The sequence below is a fragment of the Triticum aestivum genome, chromosome 2B, assembly GCF_018294505.1.
Source record: "Triticum aestivum cultivar Chinese Spring chromosome 2B, IWGSC CS RefSeq v2.1, whole genome shotgun sequence".
NCBI classification, from domain to species: domain Eukaryota; kingdom Viridiplantae; phylum Streptophyta; class Magnoliopsida; order Poales; family Poaceae; genus Triticum; species Triticum aestivum.
In genome coordinates this window covers 443,249,453-443,266,139 of record NC_057798.1, presented here as the reverse complement: position 1 = coordinate 443,266,139, position 16,687 = coordinate 443,249,453, and the positions used below count along the sequence as shown (strand labels likewise).

At 44.0% G+C, this 16,687-nt stretch overlaps 1 long non-coding RNA gene across 10 annotated transcripts; it reads right to left on the bottom strand.

Annotated features, from left to right (window-relative positions):
• Nucleotides 1-5,153: 5,153 nt before the first annotated feature.
• Nucleotides 5,154-11,058, bottom strand: LOC123045345 (uncharacterized). 10 transcript variants are annotated; one of them, XR_006421332.1, is made up of 10 exons: nucleotides 8,774-11,057; nucleotides 8,561-8,650; nucleotides 8,233-8,299; nucleotides 7,868-8,122; nucleotides 7,383-7,489; nucleotides 7,171-7,300; nucleotides 6,966-7,051; nucleotides 6,787-6,868; nucleotides 6,585-6,636; nucleotides 5,154-5,492 (listed from the first exon to the last, which is right to left on the bottom strand). It is a non-coding gene; the product is annotated as an uncharacterized lncRNA (long non-coding RNA). The 10 variants fall into 10 exon arrangements; XR_006421334.1 differs by lacking the exon at nucleotides 6,966-7,051; XR_006421325.1 differs by lacking the exon at nucleotides 6,585-6,636 and having other exon boundaries at nucleotides 8,774-11,056.
• Nucleotides 11,059-16,687: the final 5,629 nt, after the last annotated feature.

Here is a 16,687-nt window from a genome sequence, read left to right as displayed (position 1 = left end):
CCCGCGCGCCGTTTCCAGGAGCAGCGCGGGGTCTTGACGTGCTGGCACAGGGATGCGGTCATGGCGTGCCAGTGCAGGAAGCATGCGAGCACCTTCTTGGGGACGAGGGATTTCTTGGCAGCTCCTTTCTTGTCGCGCGGGCGCTGGACGCGGTGGATCTTGTCTAGGGGCCGCGCGCCTTGGAGCCAGGGCGCCTTCTTGGGGAGGAGGTGGCGGAGCCACCTCCTGGGCTGCATCACCCATGCAGGACGGAGGGCGAGGCAGCGAGAGGGACGGCGCAGGGGAGCCCCCTGCGGCGCTGACGAGCTCGATGATGCAAGTGAGCCACTCCTTGTAGAGGTCGTCAACAGGGCGGTAGTGCAGGAGCTCACGCGCCAGGAGCAACGCGGCGTGCACGTCCGTGGGAGCGCGAAGGGCGTGGGACGACGAACCAGCTGGAGTCAGCGACGGGGTGGTAGTGCAGCCTTCCCGCCGCACTAAGGGATGCAGCGACAAGGCCTGCTGCTCGTTCCCCGTCGGGGCGGTGGCAGCGTTGGCGGCAGGCGACGGGGAACGATGGGGACACCCGCCGACGGGAGCTGTATGGGCGACGCGGGCAGCGAGAGCAGCCCGCCGCTCGGCGCGAGCCCGGCGAACGTCAGCCATGGACACGACGGACGATCAAACGCGGAACAGCGGAAGAAAGAATCCGGCGCACCCCTACCTGGCGCGCCAAATGTTGGATGTTGGGTTCCGGCAGACCCTTAAGGTTCAAACTCTGGGGTGCGCGCGGAGATCTTCCCCCTACCAATCCACGTCCGATCGCCTCGCGAGAATCTAAGCTAAACGATGAACAACACGAGAGACACAAGATTTATATTGGTTCGGGCCACCGTTGTGGTGTAATACCCTACTCCAGTGTGTGGTGTGGTGGATTGCCTCAGGGGCTGATGATGAATAGTACAAGGGGAAGAACAGCCTCGCGAGAGGTGTTCTTGAGCTGGTGTGGTGTTCTTCGTAGGAAAGGATTCTGATCCCTCTTGGATTTGTGAGAACTCGATGCCTTCCTACTGCGGTGGCTATCTCTATATATAGAGGCCCTGGTCCTCTTCCCAAATATTGAGCGGGAAGGGCGCCAACAACGGCCATTTCAAAGGGGAACATCTAGTACAAGTTATCCTGACTAAAGTTGGTCTTCGGCTGCCAAAGGCACTGGCGATGACGCCGTCTTGGGCTCCATGGTGATCTCCATCCTGCCGCTCTACTGGTCTTGGTCTTGTTGCACCGAAATGGTAACCTTTGCCTGATGCCTCGGTACCCTACGCCTGTGCTTGCCCCTTTGCACCAAAGAGGAAGCAAGGACACTGCGCAGGCCGGCGCCCGCCTGGTCTCGATCATCACGGCTTGCGTCACGGGCACCTCACGAGGTACCCTTGCCTTGATCTCTCCGCCTCCTCGCGAGCCTGCATGGCGAGGCCGCCCCTGAGGAAGCCTTGCGTCGTATGCCCCGCGAGGCTTGGCCCTCCGCGAGGGTCTTGAGTTTGCATTGATGAAGATGGTCTGCACTAGGCCCACACTTGAGCCACGCCACAGGCCGCAGGCAGGCAAGTTTGGGTACCCCCGTCCCCAGAACACCGAGAGTAGTAATCCCTGGGTATTTGATACTTGTTCGGTTGCTACGATTAGTAACTTGAAACAGGAATTACAAAATAAATAGAGACTAGTGGAGGATGAAGTGACGATGTGTGTTGGAAGTGGTTCCAAGATTGATATGATCATCATCGATCACTCCCTATACTTTCAGGATTAGTATTGAACCTAAATAAATTTTATTTGGTGGTTGCGTCGAGCATGAATATGATTTGATCATGTTAATTGCAATATGGTTATTCATTTAAGACAGAGAATAATTGTTATTCTGTTTACATGAATAAAACATTTTATGGTCATACACCCAATGTTGATGGTTTATTGAATCTCGGTCGTGGTAATACACATATTCATAGTATTGATGCCAAAAGATGCAAAGTTGATAATGATAGTGCAAGTTATTTGTGGCACTACCGTTTGGGTCATATCGGTGTAAAGCGCATAAAGAAACTCCATAAAGATGGACTTTTGGAATCACTTGATTATGAATCATTTGATGCTTGCAAACCATGCCTTATGGGCAAGATGACTAAAACTCCGTTCTCCGAAACAATGAAACGAGCTACTGACTTATTGGAAATAATACATACTGATGTATGCGGTCCAATGAGTGTAGATGCTCATGGCGGGTATCGTTTTTTCTGACCTTCACAGATGATTTGAGAAGATATGGGTATATCTGCTTGATGAAACATAAGTCTGAATCATTTGAAAAGTTCAAAGAATTTCAGAGTGAAGTGGAGAATCATCGTAACAAGAAAAATGAAGTTTCTACGGTCTGATCGCAGAGGCGAATATTTGAGTTATGAGTTTGACCTTCATTTAAAACAATGTGGAATAGTTTCACAGCTCACGCCACCTGGAACACCACAGCGTAATGGTGTGTTCGAACGTCCTAACCGCACTTTATTGGATATGGTGCGACCTATGATGTCTCTTACCGATTTACCACTATCGTTTTGGGGTTATGCATTAGAGACAGCTGCATTCACGTTAAACAGGGCACCATCAAAATCCGTTTAGACGGCGCCTTATGAACTGTGGTTTGGCAAGAAACCAAAGTTGTCGTTTCTTAAAGTTTGGGGCTGCGATGCTTATGTGAAAAAATTCAACCTGATAAGTTCAAACCCAAATCGGAGAAATGTATCTTCATAGGGTACCCAAAAGAAACTGTTGGGTACACCTTCTATTACAGATCCGAAGGCAAGATATTTGTTGCTAAGAATGGATCCTTTCTAGAGAAGGAGTTTCTCTCGAAAGAAGTGAGTGGGAGGAAAGTAGAACTTGATGAGGTAATTGTACCTTCTCCCGAATTGGAAAGTAGTTCATCACAGAAATCAGTTCCAGTGATTCCTACACTAATTAGTGAGGAGGCTAATGATGATCATGAAACTTCAGATCAAGTTACTACCGAACCTCGTCGGTCAACCAGAGTATGGTCCGCACCAGAATGGTACGGTAATCCTATTCTGGAAGTCATGTTACTAGACCATGATGAACCTACAAACTATGGGGAAGCGACGATGAGCCCAGATTCCATGAAATGGCTTGAGGCCATGAAATCTGAGATGGGATCCATGTATGAGAACAAAGTGTGGACTTTGGTGGACCTGCCCGATGATCAGCAAGCCATGGAAAATAAATGGATCTTCAAGAGGAATACGGACGCTGATGGTAGTGTTACTATCTACAAAGCTCGACTTGTCGCAAAAGGTTTTCGACAAATTCAAGGAGTTGACTACGATGAGACTTTCTCACCTGTAGCGATGCTTAACTCTGTCTAAATCATGTTCATAATTGCTGCATTTTATGATTATGAAATTTGGCAAATGGATGTCAAAACTGCATTCCTGAATGGATTTCTGGAAGAAGAGTTGTATATGATGCAACTAGAAGGTTTTGTCGATCCAAAGGGTGCTAACAAAGTGTGCAAGCTCCAGCGATCCATTTATGGACTGGTGCAAGCCTCTCGGAGTTGGAATAAACGCTTTGATAGTGTGATCAAAGCATATGTTTTTATACAGACTTTTGAAGAAGCCTGTATTTACAAGAAAGTGAATGGGAGCTCTGTAGCATTTATAATATTATATGTGGATGATATATTGTTGATTGGAAATGATATAGAATTTCTGGATAATATAAAGGGATACTTGATAAGAGTTTTTCAAAGAAAGACCTCGGTGAAGTTGCTTATATATTGGGCATGAAGATCTATGGTGATAGATCAAGACGCTTGATAAGATTTTTCAATGAATACATACCTTGACAAGTTTTTGAAAGAGTTCAAAATGGATCAGTCAAAGAAAGGAGTTCTTGTCTGTATTACAAGGTTTAAAATTGAGTAAGACTTATAGCCCGACCACGGCAGAAGATAGAAAGAGAATGAAAGTCATTCCATATGCTTCAGTCATAGGTTCTATAAAGTATGCTATGCTATGTACCTGACCTATTGTGTACCTTGTCATGAGTTTGGCAATGGGGTACAATACTAATCTAGAAGTAGATCACTGAAAGCGGTCAAAATTATCCTTAGTGATGACTAAGGAAATGTTTCTCAGTTATTCGGGTGATAAAGAGTTCGTCGTAAAGAGTTACGTCGATGCAAGTTTTTACACCAATCCAGATGAATCTAAGTCGCAATCTGGATACATATTGAAAGTGGGAGCAATTAGCTAGAGTAGCTCCGTGCAGAGCATTGTAGACATAGAATATTTGCAAAATACATACGGCTCTGAATTTAGCAGACCCGTTGACTATACTTCTCTCACAAGCAAAACATGATCACACCTTAGTACTCTTTGGGTGTTAATAACATAGCGATGTGAACTAGATTATTGACTCTAGTAAACCCTTTGGGTGTTGGTCACATGGAGATGTGAACTATGGGTGTTAATCACATAGAGATGTGAACTATTGGTGAAATCACATGGCGATGTGAACTAGATTAGTGCAAGTGGGAGACTGAAGGAAACTAGTTCAATGCCCGTGCGTTGCCACGGGCTAACAAAATATGAAAAAAAAATAAAAATATGTTGCTAACAACAATGTATATACAAAGAGAAATGCCATGTGATATGAGAGTTAGACTATTTACATTGATGACATTCATGCTCGTGACATGGTAAATAAATGCATCTCCTTGTCATATTTCTCCTCCCCTCCCTCTCCCACATTCCTTCTTCTTCTTTGTGTGTTTCTCACTGTGCAAAGCCTAATCATTTTGTTATTAAAATATAAATCAACACAACAATCTATCATCTGCTCCAAAATTGACACCTATGTTTAACATACATTTTGGCAAAACAACTGCAAAATGTTGCTGTCAAGATAACATTTTGGAAGCACATTTCTCTCTTATCAATATTAATAGATCAAGCACATTTATCCCAAGTCAATATTAATAGATCATGCACTAACAAAATTATTCTGTTAGTGTAAAGAGACCAAATGACATGGCACACTCACCAATCTATTTAGGAGCGTTACATTAATCAAACAATTTTGTTCAGTATGGTAGCTATATAAATAGTCCAGATATGATTCATGTTGACAGAAATTAGCAATGCTCACAGCTACAAACGAAATTGGTCAGAGCCAATTTTCTAGCACCTTTCTATTTTTACACAGCGCCACATTCTTAGTTTTCAAAGATTGAACTTCTTAATAATGACATGACCTCACGTCCATGCATGAGCTTTAGGGTTGATCTGGCCCGACAAATTGCTCCCATGCCGGCGAGGAATCTTCCACTCGAGCTTCCATCGCCCCTCTGCCGCATAGATCTGGCCGTCTCCACTCACTCCCCTCATAGGCGGCAGCTAGTTGACGTGCTGAGCCACTCATTGCTGTCTCCACTCACTCCCCTGGTAGGACCGTAAAAATATTTTCAAATTATTAGGCTTGTATCATGAATCCCGTCACTTCTATGAACATGTCAAGACACAAAGCTTTTATGTTTGGTTAGAAAATTAAGCAGATATACACGGACATTTAATCAACCAATGCACATCAAGACACAAAGCTTTTGTGATTCTGTCCGAGTACACATATATACTCCCTCCGTCCCAAAATTCTTGTCTTAAATTAGTCTAGATACGGATATATCTAATACTAAAACGTGACTTGATAGTTGATACATCCGTATTTAGACAAATCTAAGACAAGAATTTTGGGACGGAGGGAGTATGTCTTAGGAGAATATTGCAGTGGGGTAAGCAAATAACAAATTATAAATTTGGCAAGCATGTTGGTTGATAAAAACAGAGTAATAAATAAACCAAGTGAGATTAATTCTATGGTGTACCTAATCATTTTTTCCCTTTAAGATTCAGTTGTATATATGTAACTGTAGAAAAATATTGACATCCTCAAGAGATTAAAAAAAGCACCATGTCATACCTACACGTATTTGATTGGTTTCCTTATTCTATTCACCCTCCCATTCTTCACTAATTCCTCCTTCAAGTCTCCATCTTCTGACTGCATTCAATCAGATCTGAAGTTATGCATCCTCCTTTTCTTCCCCTGCCCAGAGTCGCCTTCGCCTTAGATCCACCGTTGCCCCCGACCATCCCTCTACCCCACCCCACCCCCTCTTCTAAAATTCCATGCTCGTTGTCGTCTTCTACCTCCTTGAGTTCCCATCACCCACCTTTCGGCACTGGTTGCAGCTGGTGCCAATGTCGTATGCCGCCCTGCCTGAGCCACCTTCTCCGATGGTCCACCGTTGCCCCTAGCCATACCTCTAAACCCCCACTTCTACGGCGCCGGTGAGCAGCCACACCGCATGATTGGTAAGACTACAATTTTTTGTTGCCAAATTTTACATAAATAAAAAATGTCTACTCTTTCAGTCACAACTTGCACTTTATTTGAATATATCAAATGTTACAAGAAAAAATATGCAATAGACAAAGAAGACAAGAACATGTAGTAAACTTCGGATGGTCTATTACTCTTATCTTTGCACATCACATTGGTCATCATTTGTTGAATCCTTAGCGCGACCTATACAAAACTAAAAAGTATGACAGATTGTATCTCCTTGTATAGTATATGACACAACAAATAAATGTGAGCCCATCCAGTTATGTTCTTATATTCTCATTAAGTAATGTTGTATGAATAAAGGTGAAGGTTGAATTTGCCTCCTATTACCTTCCAACCGATTTGTTTTGCATGGTCCACAGCCGGTATAAGGTCGGTATCCGATGAGAGTATGGTGATCATCATCTTCGTACTATCAAATGGTATCAGGAAAAGAAGAAACCTTAGAGAACTGACATAGTGATATAGGTATATAGGCACATATGTAGACAATGGAGCTTGACCAATACCAGAATTTGAGGTAGGTTCGATTTATCAACGTCATTGCGAAGTGATTAAAGAATCAACATTATCAATTCTGTCAGTCTACTCGTGTCTGAAATTTGAACATCACACTTGAACCTTACACGCTATAATATAAATTACTGGGCATGACATGGGAAAAGAGCGATGGTACAACTCCAGCTAGCGTGATAACAAAATGACAGTGCATACCAGAGTTAAATATGTGCATCATGCCTTGTTTGTCCTGAATCTTGAACCCAAAAGTGTTTGATAAGCCTGACGCCAGAAAGAAGGCTGATCTTCCCATTTTCTATTGTCTCGGATGCCACTTTAGTTGATCCTTCGTTGAGAGATGCCATAGTGATTTAGTCACAGAAAAAAACCATGTCATCAAAATCATGTTTTGAAAAAGAAATGCTTACCTTCTGGAATCATCATCATCATCGAGGCCCAGTTGACATTGTTAGATCCCAGAAGCTCTGCACCATAAAAGAAGTCACCTCGGAGCCCGTTGCTCCACTGTTTCCACCTGAATACAACAACACAAACACGCATGGCATATAAACAAAACATGCATGATGTCTCCAAACTTATACATATAGAGTAACGATAAGAATACACAACACTGACAGTAACCTTAGCTAGAACAATTTTTAAGCAGGCCAGATAGCATATACACTATCTAATGGTCCATACAACTTGTATATTTGGCACTTTCCTATAAAGTTGCACTAGTAACTTCCATCATGCAACTTATAACAAGATACAGATTACAGCATCAACTCAAGATTACAGCATGAACCTCCATGTCAATATACATGTTCCAGTTCAAAACCTAAAAGTGCACACAAAGGAGCAAGCCAGAGTGCGCATACATAAGCTCAAGCAGGAGGAAATTATTACTCACTGTTGCAATTGCAGCATGAGTTATTTGAAGGACATCAACAACAGTTACGACACTCCCATCTGGATAATGACAAGTCATTATTCATAATTTAACAGCCTTCACAAAAAAAGTTGAATTAGATCAACTCCATTGCTCATTTTTCCACATACTCCTGTCTAGAACAGGCAAATGCAGAAATTTTCAATCATGCATTGTGTGTAGGGCTTCAACGATCGGGATATCAATCATGGCACATTTTGGACTCTGGGTCATGACCTATCGAAAAGAGTTCGAGACATGATGGCATGACAGATGAAGAGAAAATACAAAAGAATATAGTGTGAATACATAAGAATGTGAAGATAATATATTTTGGCTTTGCTTACCTTCTGGATTGTAGTAGACTTGGGTGGAAGATTTTGGGCTATAACTTGCATCAATATATCTCTTGAGCTGATCGGTGTAAAAATAAAGTAGCTTTTAGTGCAATGCTGCTATAGAAATTACAAGTGATCTAATTGTATTCAGGAAAGGTCCTGACATCAGAATTCCGTCAGTCTTGTTTTCAGTCGCAACAACTGCTGAACTTACTTTTAGTTCAAACATCTTTTTTTATGAAGTCAACACAGTGTTATTTGGTACAACAGTTCTGTAATATCATTTATTCTATAAATACTCAAGAAAGGAATTTATTAAAAAATGACACGATCTTACCTACTTTGAAGTCTCATATATAATTCTGGACAGTGATTTCCTAAACATCCGTTCATGAAGAGTTTCAACAAAAGTGTTGGGACTTGGGACCTGCAAAGTATATGGAGAAAGCATTATAAGAGCAAATTGCTAAATCCAAATCTTCAGACAGTAACATTTATAGTGGTTTTCATAAAAGAAACTGATAAAATTCAAACATAAGAGACTACACACCAGATACAGATGTTCCCCAATGCTTCTCAACACCCTCAACAGCAGCAGCGATTGCTCTTCCTTTCTCAGAAGCCCTTTACATTCGTGCAATAGCACATACGCACTTGGCTATGTCCAGTAGCGCAATGACTTCCAGCCCTCAACAACAGGTGGATGTACTGGCTGGTGAAGATGGCTATATACCCGATGCCAGCGACACACGGGATGGCGGACGACCATCCTTCAACCAGGCTCGGTTTGGGAGCTTGGTTGTGCATTGTCACCTGCATTGCATGTATCTCCGTGTAGAGTTTTTATTACCTGCATTGCATGTATCTCCATCATGGAGCTCATACTGAAAGACATTAGTCTACGGTATTACCTGCATCTGCATTGCATGTATCTCCATCGAGATTTTATCAAGCACTTTACAAAGAAGTGCATCGAGGGGACAATCATGGCATTGATAGTAAGACCTTACCTTGAAATCTGGTTCGGGCGGCAACACGCCAACACGCCCGCCAGCATATAACAGCAGCAATGCAGACTGAGCAAACACCCTGATGGTCATGATGTGGGCAGCTCGTAGCATTAGTGTCAGCAGTCCTCCTTAGCAATGGCAGCGGCAACGGCGGTGATGGGGAGCATGGACGGACAGGGCGCTAGTACTCCTGATCATCCTCAATGGCATGTGATAATACTTTGTTTTCTTCTTGCGCTGGCTTAGAATTGTCAGAAAAATAAATGATGCATACTTGGCACCAATGCAGTCCATGGTACATATAAATGGCTAATCATTTTCACCTAGCCCAAAAATAATTGGTTGGCAGAAGTATGGCCCAAACCTAAATGTCATGGAATAACTCGGTTAGCTGTCCCCATACTTAAGCAAACATAAGGGGTGGTAATAGGACAGGAGGGCAAGAAAAAAATAGTTATAATGTATCTTCACATAGATCCTGCACATTTCGGCTAATCAAAAATATGATTTATGAATTAGTTTGCCACAATATCATCAAATAACTCTGTTAGCTGTCCCATAGTTCAGCAAATACAAGGGGTGGTAATAAGACAGAAGGACAAGAGAAAAAATATACAGTGTCTACACAAACATTCTACACATTTCAAATAATCAAAAATATGATTTATGAATCAGACTGCCACATGAAGAATTGCACAATTACATCAGCAAAATATGAACATATGTACCAGAGGGTAATATTTCAAATTCTAGCACCAGCTATATCATGGGTCATCATTTTTTATCCCAAATTATGTGGATATTAATCCAATAGAAGGCACACCAACGCTACTTCGGATAGTCAACCAGTTGACACAATGCAATTCAACAAGTCTAAATTTACGTCCCATGCTCAGCGCTGGTTCATGTTTTCTACTCTTAACACGACCACAATAGCACAATGCTCTAAATCAAGCTACCAAGAGTCCCAATACTTGAAGCATCTCACCATTTCTCTTAGAGGAGGGTGGAGACAAGGCTGGCAAAGGTCTCAGGCTTCATGTCCCTCTCCTCCCGAAGCTGGTACAGTTCATGCTTGAACACCAACCGCTAGTACCTACAAACACGTAACACAGCACACATGTCAAACCCAAACCCTAAACCAACGAAAGCCACCAAATAGGGGCGATCAGCTAACGACCAGAAACCGCCAATTGAGGATTCAAGACCAACAACACCTGGGCGTCCGTGGCAAGGCCAGAGAGGCCAATGTACAACTTGCCGTGGATCTTGAACACCCTCTGGAAGTCAGTGGCGACTGTCTGCAGCTACAAGCCCAGGCGCCGGTCGCTGGCGATCACGAAGCAGTTCTTCCCCGCCATCGCCACCACGGCACTCCCGTTGTACTCGAAGATCTACCGAAGGGGGAAGATGCAGTGCGTATCAGACGGGAGCTAGGGTTTTGCATGGTGTAGGGAATAGCCGGCATGGTCTTGCGCCGCTCCTCGCTGCCCGCAACGCGACCATGCCCTGCCCTAGGGTTCCACGATAACGGCGGCGGCAGCGGCCCACAAGCATACCCTCTTATGGGTCCTGCCCTGATGTGGGTTTCCGCACAGGCTGCGGCGATCTCAGAGGTCGCGCCGACGCCGGGGGCGGAAGAGAAAGACATTGCCGGATGAGGATTCTGCGGTGGTGGTGGACTGGCGGTGGCGGCGGCGTTCATGCCCTAGGAAATAGATCGAGGGATGCCTCTGGTTCGTGCGAGGGAGCCTCGTTTCGCTCGAGGGCAGGAGGTCTCGCTCGAGGGCAGGAGTACGTGCGTGCGATTCAGTTGCCATTTTTTCTTTCGCTGGTTTTTTGTAGTAGATTTTTTTTCGTAGATTCTTTTCACACCGTTTTTCTGGATCGACCAGAGGTTTGCCGCCTGGACCTTGTGGGTGCATCGCTATGTTTGTTTTTATTGGTTCGCGGGTCCGGGGGGAGGGGCGCTATGACGAAAAAACCAGACGAATGTGGTGGGAGGATGACAAAATAAAATGGAGGTGGGAGGATGACGAAAAAAATCAGCAAAAAAAACGGCGCAAACTATTCATCAAGTCGTCCATTAGGAGTAGAGATATGCCCTAGAGGCAATAACAAAGTTATTATTTATTTTCTTATCTCATGATAAATGTTTATTATTCATGCTAGAATTGTATTAACCAGAAACTTAGTACATGTGTGAATACATAGACAAAATATAGTGTCCCTAGTATGCCTCTACTTGACTAGCTCGTTAATCAAAGATGGTTATGTTTCCTAACAATAGACATGTGTTGTCATTTGATGAACGGGGTCGCATCATTAGGAGAATGATGTGATGGACATGACCCATCCGTTAGCTTAGCATTATGATCGTTACAGTTTCATTGCTATTGCTTTCTTCATGACTTATACATGTTCCTCAGACTATGAGATTATGCAACTCCCGGATACCGGAGGAACACCTTGTGTGCTATCAAATGTCACAACATAACTGGGTGATTATAAAGATGCTCTACAGGTGTCTCCGAAGGTGTTTGTTGGGTTGGCATAGATCGAGATTAGGATTTGTCACTCCGTATATCGGAGAGGTATCTCTGGGCCCTCTCGGTAATGCTCATCACTATAAGCCTTGCAAGCATTGTGACTAATGAGTTAGTTGCGGGATGAAGTATTACGGAACGAGTAAAGAGACTTGCCAGTAACGAGATTGAACTAGGTATGATGATACCGATGATCGAATCTCGGGCAAGTAACATATTGATGACAAAGGGAACAACGTATGTTGTTATCCGGTTTGACCGATAAAGATCTTTGTAGAATATGTATGAGCCAATATGAGCATCCAGGTTCCCCTTTTGGTTATTGACCAGAGATGTGTCTCGGTCATTTCTACATAGTTCTCGGACCCGTAGGGTCTGCACGCTTAACGTTCGATGATGATATGTCTTATGAGTTATGTGTTTTGATGACCGAAGTTTGTTCGAAGTCCCGGATGAGATGACGGACATGACGAGGAGTCTCGAAATGGTCGAGACATAAATATCGATATATTGGAAGGCTATATTCAGATATCGGAAAGGTTCCGAGTGATTCGGGTATTTTTCGGAGTACCGGAGAGTTACGGAAATTCACCGGGAGAAGTAATGGGCTTTATTGGGCCATACGGGAAAGGAGGAGGCAGGCCAAAGGGAAGGTGGCACCCCCCCCCCATGGGACCGAATTGGACTAGGGGAAGGGGCGGCGCCCCCCTTGCCCTTTCCTACTCCCTCTCTCCCTCTTTAGGGATTCCTAGTAGGACTTGGAAGTCCTAGTAGGACTCCATACTCTAGGCACACCCCTAGGGGGTCGTCCTCTCTCCCTCCCTCCTTTATATACGTGAGCAGGGGGGCACCCCAAAGACACACAAGTTTCTCTTAACCGTGTGCAGTGCCCCCCTCCATAGTTACACACCTCGATCATACCATCGTAGTGCTTAGGCGAAGCCCTACACCGGTAACATCATCATCACCGTCGTGCTGACGGAACTCACCCTCGTCCTCAACTGGATCAAGAGCACAAGGGACACTACTAGGAAAAGGCCTACTAGTGGCGCACCAGTTTTGCCTACTAATGGCGCATTACTGGTGCGCCACTAGTACCACGCCACTAGTATTATATACTAATGGCGCACCATGTAGTGCGCCATTAGTATACCATTTGGTGCTTCACTGGTATTCCCTCCAGGTGCGCCACTAATAGCCTTATAGGTGCGCAACTAGTAATAAAGGAAGGTGCGCCACTAGTAAGGGCTTAAATGCGCCACTAGTAATGTATTTGGAAAACAAAAAAATCCAAATTTACAGAAAACAACCTATAAGGAAAAATAATTTAAAAACAAAAAATGAAATAGAATCATAATTTTTATTATAGTAAGAATATTACAATGTCTTTACAAGTATCCAATAAAAGGAAAATTGCAAGGAAATAAAAGAAAATCCTAAAACTAATCTTCTAGTAATCTTTTCTTCTTTTTCTTCACTTTATCCCTACAAAATGTAACAAAATAAACAGAAAGACAAACAAACTATTTATAACATGTCAATACTGTCATTTTTATGCAGAACTAGATATGAGCATATATTTCCAGAATTACATGGTGTGAATATTGTATGAGTAAGATTCTAATGGAAATGAATTTTGATAGGAGCCCACTTTCGACGAGTATTTATCTGACAGGGCTAAATAATCAGGGCATTTACCTTTTGATAATGTTATTATACTATACTACCAGTATACTACTCCACTTGGATTTTTTAGATGAGCAGATCTGAGATAGACATCTGTTCAAGTGGCTATAGGTAGGCTTGAAGAATTCACATCGGTTCAAGTGGCTACAGGTAGTCGCACAGCTGGAATATAGACTACTAGTACTATTTGAAAAGAAAACAAGAGCAAATCTGAACGTACTAGTCAGATCCGATCACATTGAGCTAGAAAGAAAATTCATCAGGAAACAGATGGCCGGCGACTTACTTCCAGACATTGAGGATCTCGTTGTGCCCGGCAAAGACGCTGCGGAGCGTGTCGCGGACGGACTGCTACAGAGAGAGCTGCTGCAGATGAACACGTTGTCCTGCAGGTAGTCCAGCAGCCAGGAATTAAAGATAGAAGGGCTAGAACTGAAAGAACTAACATCTTAGAAAGAACAGGAGATAATTCATATATGCAAAATACATATGAAGTGGTCTTCACCAAATTTGTTGAAACATGAACGAAATGTTTTAGCAGTACCAATGATACATGTCAAATTAATTGTTCCTGTCATGACAATGTAAAAGTAGTACTTGCATGCCAATGAAGACTTGCTCATATCTAGTTCAGGACATGTGTAATTGTGCCTAAGTTCACTTGTAATGCCATTATTCATGATCTGAACTTTATCCTCCACAAAATAAAATAACAGTTGATCCATGGGAATGATACTTAATTTTGAAGCTACTGTTAATTTAAAAACTGAATATAAAGTGAGTTTATAAATTCAGAAACAGAAAATTCAGTTAGGCTACTGTTAACTGAATTTTGGAGTGTATACTTAACAAAGGCTTCATTTGAATGTACAGTCAAATTAAAAAAATGTGTTCATGGGGCAGCAGCACTAAGAACTGAAAGAGAAAGGTGCAGAAAAAAGCTACTGAAAAACAATATCAGAAGTAGTGCATACGTTGTTGAGGCGCTGACTGAACCATTGATAGTACTACCACTCTTCTTTTTTGCGTCCATTAGCGTGACAGTGAGGTTACAACCTTTAATTAATCATGCAGTATGTGTATAAACTATAAAAAATAACTACACTGCCTGGTTTTCATCCAAATAAGAAAACAGAGCACAAACGATTTTTTTCACATATTCACATCATTGATACATGATGACATTTGATTGAGTGATGCAATGGTGGAAGAATAGAGTAATTGTTGTCCATCAGCTCATAAATGATTAATTATTACCTGCTTGAGGATAGGGGTGGCACACTTTCCTCTTAGAGCGAAAGCATCAGAGTAGGTTATTACCTGCTTGAAATACGCCCCAAATCCATACCTGAGATAACAAAAATACATGAGAAAAGCATTCTGGATCTCTCCGATTTGCACAACATACAGGATGTGCGATATCTGAACTTACGACAGGAGGGAGCCACGTATCAATCTTGGGGCTTCCTCGCTCGCCATGGCCGGGCACCATCATCCTCTGCAACTTCACCATCATCCTCTCCTCCAACGATGACCTGCGCAGGACTCGTACAGAGATATTTTTTAACACATCATACACAGATATAAATCATCTGAATCAAAAGCAAGCTGCATCTAGTTCATCAAATGTTAGATGTACATAATTCGATCATACACTACAATGCAAACCATTCAACCACGAAGTAGCTGGAGCTAGTGATTTCAATTCGCTACCATGATGCATGCATGTATGCGTGCAAGAAACCGCCAGACTAATTAAGCATTGAGGTAGGCTACATAATCCAATCCGGCTAGCTCGTAATCATATCCATACTAGGTAGCCGCTACGTAGTTAAGTCTGGACAGAGAGTTAGAGACTGGGATGAACACGTACATGGGAAGGAGCAAGAGACGCAGGGCCTTATTTGCCCATCCTCCGACCAGATCGGTGGTGTTTAAGGCCGCCTTAGAGCTCCAGCGGTACCTCCCCTATAGGCAAACAGAGCAATAGGCAAAAATCACCTGTGCAGATCGATTTAGAAGCAGGATTAATGCGGGAGAGGCACAGTACCTTCCGGGATGAGCGCCATGGATGTAGAGGAGGAGGAGGACGGTCGCGCGTCCCCCCTTGCCAAACTTGGTGCAGAACAACGCGGAGGCTGCTTCCTCTCCCGGCGCGTGGACGTGGAGAAGAAACCACCCTCCAACGGCGCCATCGCCTGCGGCACCTTGGCCTTGCCGCCGGATCCGCCACCGTTCATCAATCATGGGCCAGCTCAATGACGACGAGGATATAGAAGCCCGGCTATGGTCGTGGCGGCTGGATCTGGGGCCTTGGGTGGCGGGGAGTTCCTCCTCCTGTAGCTCGGCAGCCTCCACACCCCGAAGCAACGCCGTCGCCGGAGGACGTGGTCACCAGCTCTCCTCTGGATCCGGTGAGGAGGGTTGGGGAAGGAGCTCACCACGGCTCCATGCCCTGGGATCTGGTGTGAGGGAGGGGGAAGGGGGCTCGCCGTGGTCGGGAGGGAGAGGAAGAGGCAGGTGGCCGGGGCTTCCTGATCTAGATCGAAGTCGAGGGAGGCGGGTGGGTGTGTCAGGAGGAAGGTGAGGGGAGAGAATGTGACGAGAGGGAGGGGATAAGGGGTGACAGCAATGGCGTACTGGTAGGGGTGCGCCATACGTATAGATAGCAATGGCGCATCTCTTACTGGTGCGCCATTACTAGTTAAAACTTGTAATGGCGCACCACTCCCACGGTGTGCCATTAGTACTTTCGAAAAAATTAAAAAAAATTACTAATGGCGCACCGTGGGATGTGGTGCGCCATTAGTATTTGCATACTAATGGCGTACCAACACATGGTGCGCCATTAGTATTTAGTAATGGTGCACCACATGTATAGTGCGTCATTAGTGTCCATCCCATCTATAGCCCTTTTTCTAGTAGTGGGATGTCATCGAGCTGAACGTGTGCTGAACGCGGATGTGCCATACGTTCGGTACTTGATCGGTTGGATTGCAAAGAGGTTCGACTACATCAACCGCGTTATTGAAACGCTTCTGCTTTCGGTCTACGAGGTACGTGGACACACTCTCCCCTCTCGTTGCTATGCATCACCTAGATAGATCTTGCGTGATCGTAGGAAATTTTTTGAAATTACCGCGTTCGCCAACACGTAGGAGCCCAAGCTCCAAGAGTAACAAGTCAATGGGGAATAAATGTTGTGGGGAACGTGATTTGGTT